The sequence below is a fragment of the Hordeum vulgare genome, chromosome 3H (genome assembly GCF_904849725.1).
Source record: "Hordeum vulgare subsp. vulgare chromosome 3H, MorexV3_pseudomolecules_assembly, whole genome shotgun sequence".
Classification (NCBI taxonomy): domain Eukaryota; kingdom Viridiplantae; phylum Streptophyta; class Magnoliopsida; order Poales; family Poaceae; genus Hordeum; species Hordeum vulgare.
The window spans coordinates 401,188,401-401,202,308 of NC_058520.1; positions in this window are offsets into that span (position 1 = coordinate 401,188,401).

A 13,908-nucleotide genomic window follows, 5' to 3' on the forward strand; every position below is an offset into this window, starting at 1 on the left:
TAATCAAAGAGGCTAGAACTAGTATGGAGTCTAAATTTAGGGGGTGTTCAATTCTATCTCTAAGATCCACGGGAACGTCATGCTACACAATAAAAGGCTTGACATCATAGAACAAAATCTTGATGTTATTTGTGCTAGGTAAAACAAGGTTATGAATGAAATTGCACCCCTTATGAACAAAGATGAAAACACTTGAAACTATGCAATATGCCTAGCTAGGGGCATAAAACAATAGCGTTTGTTAGGAGGCAACCCAATAGTTATCTTTATTTTTTGCTTTTTAATTTATGTTAGTTTGCAATAACATGATTACGCCCTTTATAATGATTGTGTTTTTTATGTTTTAATTAGTGTTTGTGCCAAGTAAAGCCTTCAGGATGATTTGCATGATGAGTAGAATTTATATGGTGCAAAAACATAAACGTTGACGTCTAGTGAAAAATTTCTCTGATTTTACTGGAACCTCCTTTTAAGCTGATTTTTTACACAGTATTGCTATAAAAATTCCTCAGGTCATCCTAATCTCTTAGAATTTTTGAAGTTATAGAAGTATAGGTTCATTATAGATTACTACACACTATTCTGTTTTAGTGAGATTCTATTTTTTTGCTTGCGTAGTTTTCTTGTTTTGATGATGCTATGGATTATATTGGGGGTGGGGGGTATAAGCTGTGGAGGAGTTAGATACAATACCCTATGCTAAAATAAAATAAGAATCAAGTTATAACAACATCTGAAAGTATTTGATATGTTGCTTATACTAACTGATCTCACAAAGTTTTGTTGAGTTTTATGTGATTGAAGTTTTCAAGTTTTGCGTATTATCCCGATGGACAAAGGAATGAGGAGTAGAAAAAGCCTAAGCTTGGGGATTCTCAAGGCACCCCAAGGTAATATTCTAGGAGGAGTCAAGCGTCTAAGCTTGGGGATGCCCCAGAAGGCATCCCCTCTTTTCGTCTCAATCCATCGGTATGTTACTTGGAGCTATATTTTTCATCACATGATATGAGTTTTGCTTGGAGCGTCATTTGCTTTTGTTTTCTTTTACTTCCAATTTGCCACAATAATTGTTTGCTGGACACACCTATTTGAGAGAGATACCACATCATCATATTTTTTAGAATACTCTATGTGCTTCACATATATCTTTTGAGTTTAGAAGTTGCGCTAGTACTTCACTTATATAGTTTTGAGCACGGTGGCATGTAGATTTTATAGAAATATTATGCCCTTGTAATTCACTTATATTTGTTTGAGAGATGGACAAATAGTGGCGGTAATATGCATGGGTCATAAGACTAGATAAAAATAATGGGTATTCAACGAATGATAATTAAAACCATCATGATGCACATATAGAGAAATGGTGGGTTAATGATATTGATGTGGTGATATGAAAAATGTGTGAGTGCATTATCATTAATTCAGATAGGTGTCCATATTTAGAGATGTTAAACTTCTTGTTCATCTAATTTTTTTAAAGGCATGGTGATGATGTGTGAGCCACTACTCGAATCACATAATTTGCCATCTGTCAATTCTTTGCCATCTCCGAGCAGACGACAAAGAAGGTCTTTGCCGAGAGCTTCCAAAAAATAGACGGGAAAGAAGAGACTGATGGAAAATAAGGTATTTGCCATTAGGCCTTTCCGACGTCTGCTAGCTGACGGCAAAAATACCAAAAGCACATGGCAAAGGACCCAGATGGGACCACGAGGCACTTGACCTAGTTAGGTCAAATGGGTGCCTTCTTTGTCATTTGTTAGCAGACATCAAACTTCCTTTGCTATCTGCTAGCAGACATCAAACTTTGTTTGTTGTATGCTAGCAGACATTAAAATTTCTTTGATGTCTCCTAGCAGACGGCAAAGCACACGACCAACCGCATGGCTGTTAGTCGCCCCACCCCTCTCTCTCTCTCTCTTCCTCCATCGGATCCCCCTATCCCTCCCTCCCGCCGCTCCCCGACGCCCACTACCCGTCGCCCCCACCCACGGCCGCCACCACACCCACCGGATGCCCTGCCACCCCGCACACGAGCCCCCCTCCCCATGCCCCCCTCTCGCCCTCTCCTGCGTCATCCCACCTCCTCCCTCCCACCGCGAAGGCTCCCCACCGCTGGAGCCAGCCCCTCCTCCATGGTGAGCACCCCACTCCATGGCGCCCCACCTCCTCCATCCCACTGCGGCGAGCCCCCTCCCCTACATCGGCCCTCCTCCGATTAGTTATTCATTTTTTTCTTTTTTTCATTTCATTGCATGTGTTAGTTTAGGTTGCTGTTAGTGTTAATTAGGTTATTGTTAGTTTAGGTTAATTAGGTTAGTGCAGAAAAAGAAGAAAATGAATAATAATAGAAGAAGAAAAGAAGAAGAAGAAGAATAAGAGGAGAAGGAGAAGAAGGAGAAGAACAAGAAAAAAGAGGAAGAGGAAAAATAAGAGAAGAGGAGAAGAATAGGAAAAAGGAAAAGAAGGAAGAAGGAGAAGAAAAAGAAGAGGAAAAGAAGAAAAGAATAAGAATAATAAGAATAAGAATAATAAGAAGAAGAGAAGAGGACAAGATGAGAAAAAGAAGAGGAGAAGAATAGGAAAAAGGAAAAGAAGAAAGAAGAATAAGAATAAGAATAAGAATAAGAGGATGAGGAGAATAAAAGAATAATAAGAATAATAATAATAAGTAAAAGAGGAGAAGAGGAGAAGAAGAGGAAAAATAGAAGAACAGGAGAAAGAAAAAAAAGAGGAGAAGAATAGGAAAAAAATAAGAGGAGGAGAAAGAAGAAGAAAAAGAGGAGAAGAAAACAACAACAACAAGAAGAAGAATAAGAAGAGGACAAAATAGAAGTTGAAAAGTAGTTATATATAGAGAGACTTTTCTATCGGGATTGAATATTTGTGTTGATCGGGTGGATTTAAATGTGCAGTTGTTTCGTCACTGCGATGGTCTGGTGTTAGACGACCTCCCCGTGCGTTCGACGAGATCCACCCCTACATTCGTTGGTGAGCACAAATGACATCTCCTCCTCCCCCTTCATTTCCTTTGTTTCGGTCTTCATGCCGATGGATAGCTATATGTAGATTAAATCATCAGTATGCGTGACCAGTATGCATCTCTTGCTCGAAAGGGTTGTAGTTATAAATATGCATGCATTTGCATATATTTATAATCGCGATTATTTCGAATTGTCCAGTGTTATCCATGGACAGACCGAGTATGTGTAGATTGGGTTCGTTTTCCCATATGCTCTGCTTTGGATCCGATACATAATTTCGTTAGGGCCTCCAGTTGTTCTCCGGTTACACATCCTCTCTGTTTATTGCCAAGACATGTATTAGGAGAACAACACGGAGGTGCTGCCAAAATTTTGAATCGGATCTGGAGCAGAGCACGGGAAAACGAACCCAATCTACACATACTCGGGTGGGATTAGGACCTATCTTTACCTATTAGCGTGTAAGTTGCATGGACGTAATAAAACTGACAAACATGATTAACTGATGAATATATATGCCGAATTATATATATATATATATATATATATATATATATATATTTCTTGTGTGTTTAGTAGCCTGGCAAGATGAGTGATCGTGTATGGATGTACATCAGTCACACTAGTGAGAAAGAGATGACCAAAGAATGGTTAACAAAAACCAAGGGTTTTTTATAGACACATTTGCAAATGGCCAGAGAAAAACCTGGTGCCCCTGTCCTTGGTGCGACAACTTCAAAAACATGACAGAGGATGAAATGGGTAAACACCTGCATAAGAGGGGTTTTACGTGTTATTATACGGTGTGGACATTTCATGGTGAGTCTGCCCAATGTACCAGAGTTAAGGTGGTTCATCGTCGCACCGACGAGCATGGTACCGGGATCAAAGACATGGTGCAAGACTTTGATGATGATTGTGATTCGGACAATGAGATGGAGGATTTTGCAAAGGCCTTCTATGAAATGTTGGAGTCTTCAAACATCCTCTCCATGAGGACACTAAGCTTTGTCAGTTGGATGCCATCGCACTAGTAATGGCTCTAAAGGCTCAATTCAACTTGGGAAGAGAATGCTATGACGCAATGATGACACTATTTGGGTGCTCTCTACCCAAAGGCCATGTCATGCCTGCAAACCTATACAAGTCGGACAAAATGCTCCATGTACTTAAGATGTCCTATGAGATGATAGATGCGTGTGAGAAAGGATGTTCCTTATTTAGGCTTGAGTATGAGGACTTGAACTATTGTCCCATTTGTAAGTCTTCCAGGTATGTTGTGGTAGAGAACGATATGGGTGAGAAGAGGCTTACCAAAATCCCAGTTAATGTTCTTCGGTAAAATCAAGGCGCCATCAGTTCTGAAATTTATTGCTCCTCCTGGATTCCCGCGCCTACCGTTTTGTCTTCAGCTTTGGCCTTTAAATACTCACGAGTGCATCTTCATTTTCACCTCACTCCCATCTTCTTCTTCCTGCTCGAGCCCGAACCTTCACCGCGCTGCCGCTGGAGAACCCCCATCGTCAGTTGATCTGGTCCAGGAGCCCTTCGTCGTATGTCTTCTCTTCGAGTCGCGAGTCTACTCCGCCGCCATCAGCGCTGTCAGGTAAACTCTCTCCTTACCTAGATTCATTCGTGAATCCACCATGGCTTAGTAGGGTTCGTTCGAAGTTCATCCGTGTTCATCGCCATTACATACCTGCTTAGCTCTTCGGTTGAACTTTCCCCCCTGTTTATGTTGCGGTAGATGTAGGGATCTATTTACGATAATTCTTCTGTAATGCCTTGCAGAATCTAGATTCATATAATGAACTGTTGTTGCTCCATACTATCCTCTCATCCCAACGCGAGTGATTTTTTTATGGAACCATCGGCAGATCCATATTTTTACGCCCTTTGGTAGAAATCTGTTTGTCCCGCACTTAGCAGAAATTGAGGTCACTATTGTCCTTTAAGCCGCCCTTATATTCACAACGGCTTGCTTGATAGGATTGTAACTCGCCATCTTGAGAAATCGTCTTTACGTTAGGGCGACTTGAACATTGTAGGCTACCTTTTTTTGTCAAGTCGCTTGCTTTTTCAAGACAAATCTTGTTCATCCAGATAACTCGCCAACGTATTCCTGCACCTCTTTTCCTTCTTGAACCTCTCAGTTTGTCAAAGCCATCCAAATGTGACTGGTTGCCGTCAGAAATTTCTGACGTCTCCCTTCAGCAATGCATAACCGTGGGAGTCTTGTCTCCCAAGGAAGTAATCGGATGGCGGTCCACCGCTGGAGAAGTATGTCTGCAACCCGCCTAAGGGGAAGTTGTGGTCTTCACCGATCATCTTGAATGAGTCTTTTCTCCCCCTGGATCAAAATACTTTCGGGACGCCTTTCACTTCAACAATCTTCACCCTCAAGACTTGGGCCCCAATTCAATCAGCAATTAATGCCAATTTCAAGTCTTCCGCGAAGCATACTTGGAGATAGATCCCATTGTTCCCTTGTTTAGGGAATTCTTCTACTTGAATCGCCAAACGGAATGTGCCGTTCGTCCTAGCTTAGAACTTGGCGGAGTCACAATCCAAAGGCGGCGAGAATATGGCTTTCCTGTTGTTACCTTGCCCAGTCATCCCAAAGGCTGGGGGGGGGGAAACTTGGTTTTATTGTAAGAATAATGCATCTGCCAGCGAGAATCCCCTGCAAGGGTTCATAGAGGAGCGCCTTCCTATGGACTTTAAACTTCCCGGCTCACTGACTACAAAACAACACGTCACCCATGCTTTTGTCTGGCCAAGACTCAAGGCCTTAAACACCAATGGTTTAACCGGAATTGATTTGATCCGGTGCTAGGTAGAGTGGCGGATTATGCCCTTAAGCCGCCGGGATGGACTGATGTGCAAATATGATGGCAATTTAAACAATGCACAATGTTTCACCAATGTTATTCTTGAATCTGATGAAGTCAATAGCATTGTGAAGAAGCTATGTGGCGAGCCCAAAGAAATCTGTTCCAAATCTGGACGGAAGTCATTCTGTATCTAGAACCCGGCTCGTGAGGTAGATATTTTTAGCAATTACTCGCTTTGCTTATTATTTCCTTTACTACTTTGATAACTTGCTTTTTTATCAATATTGTTGTAGAAAAACTCGCTCTTTGGGAAGTGGAGACGAGCGAAACCGACTGTCAAGAAGGTCAAAGCCGCCCCGAAGAAGAATAAGAAGAGCAAAGCAGCTATTGGCGAGTCATCTGTTATGGGCGAGTCACAAACCGCCGAAGATCAATCTGAGGTAAATGTTCCATCTATCCCCTTATTTTGATGTGTGTTGTACTAACCATTTTGTTCAATCTCAAGAAGATGACACTGAGGGTGATGCTGAGGATGTCGAGGTAATTTCAATGTCTTGTGACTCAGATATTTCCTTCATAAGGCCTCCAAGGAGGGTTTGTAGGGAAGTTCCTACGACTCATCTGAATGCTTATTTGGATCCTGACTTCCTTTTGAAGAAGGCTATGTATACTCCAAAGTGCCACACCCGTAGTTCCTCATGCGATCTTATGGCGGGTTTGCGTGAGAAAACAGCCGGTCGTAAACGTCGAAATGAGGTGCTTTTCATCCTAACTCTTGTTTTCCTTTCAATAAATTATCTTTGTTGATTGCTCAAACTTTCCGGGTTTCACCTTAATAGGTATCCCCGCCTTCACCAGGCGACTCGACATCTTCAAAATTGCCACCTCTTGTTCATCTCCCAGGGTATATCCTTATTTGTATATCCAGCACTTGCCTCAGTACTTATACTTCATTATGTATGTCTCAACCTTTATCCTTTAGGGATCAGGCCAAGAAAAGAAAAACTAGCGGGTCACTCCACAATAGTGAAAGCGCCTGGAGCGGAGGAAGTGGATGTTACTATCCCTGAAGCTCCAATTGAACCAGCTGGCACTTGTACCGAGCTTCCTGAAACTTATACAAATGTTATCGACGATCTTCCTGATGTCCAAGTTAACCCAACAGAAGTTGTCAATACAGCCATGGAGGCAAGTCAGAAAAACGATCTTAATCCGCCAAGTCCTCCAAAGATAACCGAAGATGTTGTATCAGATGAAGAGACAATTTTCATTACTGGGAAGGGTCACACCGCGCCCGTCTACACCGTACTGGCTAAGCATACTGCCAAAGGTGCGACAACTGAAGTGGAGAAAGGGAAAGCTAAACTTGAGCTTTCCAATATAAAAAAACTTGACTTTAAAGAACTACACGATGGATATATGAGCCGCCTCTCCATGAGCTGGGATATGGAAGCTAGACTGGTGAATATGATGAAGAAAAGATATGAGCTATGCTGCTCTTCAATAACTCATTCCATATATCCTTGTATAGCCCCCAAGGGCCGGGTCATCTTCTTGCAGATGTGCCGGGTCTTATGAATAATTGCTTGAAACTTCAACCTCTATCCCCAAGGGCCGGGGCATCTTCTTGAAGATGAGGAGGGTCTTGTAAGTATTAATTTGAAACTTCAACCTATAGCCCCCAAGGCCCAGGTCATCTTCTTGAAGATGAGCCGGGTCTTGTAAGTATTAATTGAAATCTTCAACCTGTAGCCCCCAAGGGCCGGGTCATCTTCATGAAGATTAGCCGGGTCTTATAAGTATTAATTGAACACTTCAACCTATAGCCCCCAAGGGTCGGGTCATCATCTTGAAGATGAGCCGAGTCTTCTAAGTATTAATTGAAAACTTCAACCTGTAGCCCCCAATGGTCGGGTCATCTTTTTGAAGATGAGCCGGGTCTTATTGGTTTTTACTTGAAACTTCAACCTATAGCCCCCAAGGGCCGTGTCATCTTTTTGAAGATGACCCGGGTCTTATCAGTTTTTACTTGAAACTTCAACCTGTAACCAGCAAGGCCCAGGTCATCTTCTTGAAGATGAGCCGGGTTTGTAGAAATAATGTGAAAGAAAACTAACATGCATTAGCCCCCAAGTGTCAAGTATATTGCCTGCAATCTGCTTGAGACTTAATACCAATCTTCTATACAACCAGAAAAGTCTTCTATAGTCCATATTTGCGGCTCAACTTTGAACTAATTACCCATCTTGTCTTGATTGTATAGGAATTTGTAGGCCAAGCTGACTCATACTTGAATAGTATGAAGAAAAACCTGTTACAGCAACAAGACACTAGAGCTAAAGCTGAGGAAAAACTTCGGATTTCCTTGGAAGAAATTGAAAAAATCAAGTCTGAGCAAACACTATATAAAGAGATGGTCGAAGCTGACAAAGCCTCCCTGTTAAAACATGTTGAAGTCGCCGAGGGTCAGCTGAAACTGGCCACTGAAGAGTTAATTGGCCTGGAACGACATATCTCCAGGATGACCAGTGTTGTGTTTGGTAAGCACTTTGTTTGTAAGATTTTCAATTGCAACCATTGTAAAGAAACATAAAACCGCCAGGTGACTCACACTCCATGTTTGTTGTTGCAGGCCCTCGATCAGCCAATCTTCAAGATGGCTTTGTGCTAAAACTAAAAGCTTTATATACCCTGACAGAGCAACTTTATAATGGAGGCTTTTTCACCATCAAAGGTGTACGGGGTGATAGAGAGCTGATGAAGTTTATGAGTGACTCGCTGAAGCGCCTATCGGCCATGCCTAAGCACATCGAAGAATTGAAGAAATCAGCTGCACGGAAAGGGCTAATTACTGCTCTGAGTCGGTCTTTGGCTTATGCACCGGAACTCAAGCCAAAGGAGATAGCAGGCGGGTTTCCTGAATATAAGGACGATGGCTCAGAATTCACTCAGGAAGACTACGCCCATTGTGTGAGGGCGGTTCCTCCAGCGGCGAGTCAACTTGCTGAGGATCTTGATTTGACTAAATATTAGGCGTCCTATGATGAAATCCACAAGCGTGTTCCACCTCCCACATTTGCACCAGTGGGCCTTGCTCCTCAGCGTCGTAAGCACCTTTTTCCTCTGATGTTGATCCGTCGACCATCTTGACAGAAGAAGCCGAATTCCATGCTTTAATCAATTGCAACCGGGATATGAGAAACTTCGAGATCCAAGACCCCGAATGCTCGGCACAGGGTAACCGGGAGGCGTCTTAACCAAGACCTCTCGCCAAGATTAACCCGGAGGATATTAACCCGCAGGAACTGGCCACCGGGTTTATGTAGGAGAGAAAACTTTGGCCTTCTTGAGCCATGTAATACTTTTAGGTGTAAAAACTCCTATGATTGCACAAAACCTTTATGAATGCTGAAACTTTTGGCATTACCTTTTAATATAAGCCGCCTTTCTGAGGTTTAACTGCTTCGCAAATTTGGTTTTCCCTTTATGAGAAAAAGGACTTCATAGTCACTATGCTTTGCATGAGCCGGTAAGAATATTGAATCCTTGCATGAAAAAGATAACACCATATAGGGTATTGAATTGTTATAAATAAGCCGGCTCACTGAGTCACGGCGGGTAGACGGGATTGCGAGGCTCTAGTCATACCCTAAGAGGTTTTGGCAAAAACCTATATGATTTAGACTCGCGGATCAGGCTGAAGTCAAGCTTCAGTGAAGCAAGTTCTGTGAACCCATGGTTTATCTATATTCCATATGCTAGCTCTCGTTGGACACCTCGATGTTTTAACCTTGGCAAGTGAGGGTCCAAAATGGATTGACTCGCCAAGAGTACATGGGGCCAATAGGGCGAGTCGCAAAGACATACAGTCCAGTATAACCACTGTATAGCTTTAATTTTTCGCAAGCCAAGACGGTGAAAAAGCTAAACTCAATGAGTTGGAAGCCCCCAAGTGACCTATGATCAAGGAAAAGCCGAGCCTAGGATTGCAAAAGACAATGTTATTACTGGTAAACAACCTCGGGACTAATAGGCCCCAAGTAAGCTCGCTTTATTCTTCAAGATCATAAATTGGCGCCTATGTTTGAACCGTGCATCATGGCAACTGGTCCTCTTTGGCTTATGAATATCCTTGTTTGAATGATCGCAACAGGGCAGCTCATACTCTTTGATACTAATAGCGTCCATGTTTGAATGACCTCCTTGGCGGCAGCTCATCCTCTTGGGTGGCTTATATAAACAATAAAGCCTCATGCTCAATATGTAGGATAAAACGGGAGAGACCTTGAATTTCGTGGGCGTCGGCTTTATTGTTTTGGTAATGATAGTACAAAATATTAAACTATGTACATGGATAAGGAGCCAATGGCTCTAAGTGTACTAAGGACAAAGGTGGGCGATGTTCCATGGGCGGGTCATCTCTTCCTTCGAGGTTGGCTTGTCTGGATGAAGGTCGATCATATAATAGGAGCCATTATGAAGGCTTTTGCTGATGACAAAAGGTCCTTCCCATGGAGGTGATAGTTTGTGCGTGCCCGTGTGATCTTGAATCAGTCGAAGCACTAAGTCACCCTCCTAGAAAATCCGACTCTTAACCCGTCGACTTTGATAGCGACGTAGGTCTTGTTGATATATAGCTAATCGTGATGCACCCAACTCATGCTCTTCCTCTAAAGCATCCAAGGAATCCAAACGCGCCTGCTCATAACCTGGTTCCACATAAGCGGTGACTCAGGGAGAATCATGTCTTATATGGCTTGGAAGAACCGCCTCGGCCCCATAGACAAGGAAAAACGGCATGTAACCAGTGGACCTGTTAGGCGTAGTCCAAATGCTCCAAAGCACTGAGGGGAGCCCATCGACCTAACAACCCGGGGACACTGCAAAGGAACCATTAGCCGAGGCTTGATCCCACGCAAGATCTCTTGATTAGCTCGCTCAGCTTGACCATTGGACTGTGAATATGCTAACGCAGATAAGTCAAGTCGGATGTGCTCCCGCTGGCTGAACTCCTTCATGGCGCCCTTGGATAGGTTGGTACCATTATTAGTGATGATGCTGTGAGGGTAACAAAAAAATCATTTTTGGAGGAACTTGACTGTTGTTTCTGCCTCACAATTGCTGACCGGCTCTGCTTCAACCCACTTGGTAAACTTGTCAACCGCCACCAATAGATGAGTCTTTTTGTCAAAAGACATCTTGAACGGGCCAAACATATCAAGCCCCCATACCACAAAGGGCCATGTGATTTGGATCATGCGCAATTCCTGAGGCGACACGTGTACTTGGCGGCCACACTTTTGACATCCATCACACTTGCGTACTATATCCTCTGCGTCAACATGAGCCATTAATGATGAGATGATGGATATACTTCTCGCACCTCGTTCGTTACCCCAAGTGGAAGGTTGAGATGTAGTCAGCAGCAAGTTTTCCCTCACACGGAAACTGTAAGGTTATCGAACCACTAGTACTCCTAGGATCAAAAAGTAGGTGTCCGCTGCCCGTGTCTAGCAGAAGACATGGACCTGCACACATACAAATAACTTTGCTCCCAACGAGTACAAAGAGGTTGTCAATCTCTCCAGCCTTCTAGTTTGCAAAGGATCAAAACACAAGAGGGAAAAGTAATAGTGATTGCAACGAATAAGTAAATGGAAGCAGTAAATGATGGAGGTGTAAACAATGATGGTGATATGGGCCGGAGTCACATGATGTTAACTACTGATATCTCTCTCCCAAAAGACAATAAACAGCTATGCTTGGGTAAACAAATTACAGTTGGGCAATTGACAGAATTATGAATGCACCGCAATGCTAATTATGCTACTTGATAATTAGAGGTTCCATAGTAATGGGCAGTACGCCAAGACAAGTAGACCGTTTATTCATCAGCATCTACTTACTAATCATCCACCTTGAGATATCTATCAGGAACATCTCACCAGTATTAAGTTGCGAGCCCCACCCAAAGTATAAACTCAAAGCAATGGACAACTGCATTAACAAACTATGCGTAAGGGAAACAATCCTTGCAACCATGGTCACATGCACCGTTGTTTTATCCCTGGTGGCAACAACACATCCCCTAGTCTCATGTTTATGTCACTCAAGCTAGACATCGAGGGGCATGAACCCACAATCATGCATAATGCTCCCTCTTGGAGTTACAATCTACTACTCGGCGAAAGCAATAGATAACAACGGAGAACATGCATGAATCACTAAGGAACATAATATAAAAGGATAACCAAATATATAACTCATAACAATCTGAACATAATCTCATAATCCATCGGATCCCAACAAACCGAGCATGACAATAGCAAGAGAATTACATAGATGCCTTGATCATGTAGGGCAGCTCACAAGGACTAATCATGGAAGCACAAGATTGGAGAGTAGACATCACATAGCTACTGGTCATGGACCCATGGTCCAAGGAGGACTACTCACGACACGTCGGGGAAGCGTCCATGGCGGTGGAGAAGCTCCCGGAGGTCAATCATCCCTCCGGCAGGGTGTCGGGAAGAGGTCTCCTGACGGTCCCGATCTTGGAAGCGCTGCGGCGGTGATACGATGGAAAAATTCGCGATTACGGATGTGATGGAAGGGTTTTCTAGCGGAGGAGTAAATATAGGCCAAAGGAGGGCACTGGAGAAGGTGGGACCCACCCAGGCAGCCTCCTGGCATGACCAAAGGGTAGGCCGCGCCCATAGGTCTCCTGGGCGGCCCCTGGCCCCCCTCTGGCCCATCTTCGGTGATTTGGAAGCTTCTACTACATTTATTTTTATATATTTTTCTCGGGATTTTTCGGGCTTCGGAAAATAGGGTAAACGCCCCTGCAAAATAGACATTAGCACAAAGAAACTGGCACTAGGTGCACTGAGTTAGTAGGTTAGTACAAATATGTGTAAAATGATATAAAAGTGTAGCAAAACATATCACAATGTCACCCAAAAGATCATGAAACAAGCAGAAACTATAGATACGTTTGGGACGTATCAACATCCCCAAGCTTAATTTTTGCTCGCCCTCGAGTGGATAAACGATAACACAATAATTTCTGTGATGACATGCTAACACACATGTAAGAACTTCAAAGTAAAGCAAGTAAGATATGCAATTCAAGTCAAGATAATAACAAGCAAGAGTCTATATCTAGTATTGAAATTAGCAAAGTAAGAACATTAAGGTGCAAGAGCTCTCGCTGTCCGTGACTCGAATGTCTCCAAATGGTGTTTGCGTGCAAGAAGCGGGAGATGGGTTGAGATCATAAAATATATATTTTTAATTGAGAACTCAATCTACTAAACTTCACACTTAGTCTCCTTCGGAATCTTATTTTGACTCATCCCCATACCACTAGTCAGGCACAAGTCAAAATGATCCTCTCCCTTTCGAGTTTGAGCACTCATGCAATGGATGAGCGTAAGCAAGATATGTTGGCAATTAGGATGGCAAATAGAATAATGATGGGGAAGGAATACAAAAAGGTGTGAAAGGCTCACATCAATGAGGACAACCATAGGCGAGAGAAAGCCAAATGATAGATATGATGTGAGGAGTAGGGATTGCCATGTAACGGATGCACATATGAGCTAAGGTAAGCTCTCCAATGGAACTAGTGGGGGTGCATCCAACTTGTTTGCTCATGAAGACCTGGAGCTCATTTGAGGAGGCTTATCATTGGAATATGCAAACCAAGTTCTATAGTGTAAGGGTCCCCACATAGTTATGCATGAATGATAATCTCTATGTAGTACCAATATAGCAATGGAGTACGAGTGTGGATCTTTCAAAATCAATAGTAGTGTTGCCCCTTATCTTTTTTTTTTCTCTTTTTTTGAATATTTTTTGGTTGCCTCTTTGGCTCTTTCTTTTTATCTCTCATTTTTCCTCTTTGGGATCTTTTGTTTTGTCCTCTTTGGGATCATTTCCTCACTTAAGGGCAACACTCTATGTTTTACATGAATAAAAAGAAGATCATCACACTTTATAAGAAGTACTCAACATAAAGACAAGTGAAAACTATCTTGATGTATGCAAATGTATGCCTCTGCCAGTTTAGGAGGATATGCAATGAT